Here is a 2,570-nt window from a genome sequence, read left to right on the forward strand (position 1 = left end):
GGCTCCGCTGCTGGCCCCCTCCCAGCCCGGGGGAGCGGGTGCCCACGACCAGGGCCCTCCAGTGTCCCCTGCCCTGACAGGAGCCCCCTGGCTCTGCCCCGCTCCCCCCCCGATCTATCCGCAGCCGTGCTGCCGCCTCTGCTGCCAGCCCCTGCACGAGGAACAGTTAGACTGCAATCAGCTGATAGGAGCAAGCACTCACGTTATTAAACATTCCTGCCCACCACCGGGCTGGGAGACCCTGCAAAGGTCCCCTCTGGAGCAGAGACCCCAGCCAAGCCAGTATGTCCCAGTCCAGCCCAGCACAGGACAGGCTGGTCTCAGCCACGTTGGGTTGAGGACCCCCCTGCCAGCCCCATCAAGCATCCGCCTCCCAGCCCCAGGCTGGCTCGGCATGTCCCCAGGCTCTGAGCAACATCCGAAACCCACAGGTCCCTTCTGCTTGGAAAGGGTGATGCAAGGCACAAGAAAGGCTGCAGAAATACCAGGGAACTTCCCCAAAAGAGAGCGAAGCCAGCAAAGAGGGCTTCTGACTGTCCTGCTGGATTCTTCTAGCTGTGGATGCTCTTTCTCCAGTTCAGAGAGGGGTTGGAAACATGTCCTCGACAACCAAAGGGATGGGGCAAAGCTGGCTCCCAGGTGAGGAAGGCTTTCGCGCTCTTCCACGCGGGAACCACTCTGCCTCCATCCCTCGGGTCCCAGCCCCGGCGTGCAGGGAGGCCGGCGAGCTGGCTGCAGGAGGGGGGAAGCCGTCCGCGTTGACTTTGGCAGTGCATTTGTCTACACTGTCTTAGCAATTTCATGTCCACAGATTAAATAACATATCCCCGGCTCCGAGACAGGAAAGCTGGCTTTGCGGCAAAAGCCCCGGCCCCCCCTCAGCTGGGCTCCGACCACCTCTGCCACCAACCCTGGGCACCTCACTTGGCCTTTGGCATGGCCATCATCACCTTGGCTGGCAGGGAGGGAGAGCTGGGGGGTCCCAGGGACGTTGGGGGACCACGGGGGCATCCCAGGCGGAGTGATTTTGGCTGCGGGGGGTGCTTGTGGCAACGGGACAGCACAAGTGACCCCCTGGGAGGTCTTGAGGCAGAGATCAGCCTCCACGACTCGTAGCACTTACCAGGGTGTCTACCTGCTTCGTGATGCTCTCCCCCGGGGATGGCTGCAGGCAGGCAGGCAGGAGGAAGGGGAGGGTGAGAAAAAGGCAAGCGAGAGAGAAGGAGAGAGAGATTGAGAGAGAGACACGCACACAGAGCGGGGGCCGGGGTCAAAAGTTCCCCCCTGGCTATTTCTGGCCCTTCCTAGGAAATGCACCACGGTCCCGTTTCCTTCCCTGCCCACCAACATGTCCGCTTTTCCTAAAGGTCGGGAATCCCTCGAAAACCAAGCGCGGAGCCGGGGCGATGCTTGGGTACCGAGGGCACTGCCATCCTGCCTCCCAGCAGCCGCCACCTCTGCTTGGACCACTGTCACGGATGGAGAGTGCTCGGCCGAACCCTGCGCCCGCTCCACGGCAGGCACCCGGTGCCCCTCACACCACCGGGATCCCACCCGGATCACAGCCAGGAGGTAAACAACAGGGCGAGCCCGGCACGGCCCCACACCCAGCCTGGCCGCCAGCCGCCGGCAGGCCCAGCTCCCCGAGATAAACCCGGCCCCGCGGGGCTGGCGAAGGACCCCGGTGGAAGCAGAGACGGGGTCTGAGATGCTCAAAAAAGGGGAAAATTTGGTGACACGCCACTGAAGTCCACAGAGAGCCTTGAAACGGGGCTGGGGACAGGAATTAACTTCCCGGGGTGGGGGAGAGTGTCCAGATCCCAAATATAGGGAGCAGGGGACAGCTACCTCTGCATGGGGACAGCTGGTTGTGGTGCCTGGGGGTGGCACAGCAAAGGGACCCAGCTGGGTGGCTTACAGGGGTCCTGGGACCAGGGGGACGGAGGGGACCCCCAAGACCAGGTTGCTCTGGTCCTGGCAGCGGGGCCGGGGCTGCCATTTCCAGGCACGGGACAGGGCAAACCCCTTTCGATTTCCTCCCGAAGCCGCAGTAACGGTCCCAGCTCAAAGCCAACATGTTTTTGCTGGTGATAAGTGCCCAAGAAGGCTAGCAGGGGCGGGGGGATGCAGGCAGAGATTAAACCCGGGGCAGATAACCACCGCGGGGCCCTGGGGCAGGCAGCACGCTCTGCTCCCACCCCATCCCCTCACTCACTTGGGCTCATGCGCTGCCCTCGTGAGCTCGCAGGGGGTCATCCCCTAAACCCACTTTTTGGGTGAGACCCCTGCCCAGCTACGGGGTGCCCAGCCCAGGGCCCCCTGCAGCCGGCACTGCCAGGCTGCCGAGCCCGGAGCTGAAACCTTGCCAGGGCCTCCTCTCCCCGGCGCCTGCCCCAGCAAGCCTTGGCACACGTCCGGAGCAAGAAGGAAGGGCGGCCGCGCCGGCCCTGGCCCCGGGCAATGCCAGCCTCCCTGCTGCCACGTGCCCGCTCTGCCCGCCACCACGGGCACGACTGGGCTGGGGATGGGGCAGGGGGGCTGCTCTGCCGGCAAGATGGTGCCTGGCGGGG

The 2,570-nt window shown here is 64.4% G+C and overlaps 1 protein-coding gene across 1 annotated transcript in view; it reads right to left on the bottom strand.

Annotated features, from left to right (window-relative positions):
* TNS1 (tensin 1) overlaps window positions 1-1,163 on the bottom strand; it is a 41,269-nt gene extending 40,106 nt beyond the window's left edge. The window contains exon 1 of the mRNA XM_009323551.1: window positions 1,124-1,163. The gene's annotated coding sequence lies outside the window, so the exon portion shown is untranslated. The remainder of the gene's footprint in view (window positions 1-1,123) is intronic.
* Between the last annotated feature and the right edge of the window lie 1,407 nt (window positions 1,164-2,570).

This window comes from Pygoscelis adeliae, unplaced genomic scaffold (genome assembly GCF_000699105.1).
Source record: "Pygoscelis adeliae isolate BGI_AS28 unplaced genomic scaffold, ASM69910v1 Scaffold664, whole genome shotgun sequence".
NCBI classification, from domain to species: Eukaryota; Metazoa; Chordata; class Aves; order Sphenisciformes; family Spheniscidae; genus Pygoscelis; species Pygoscelis adeliae.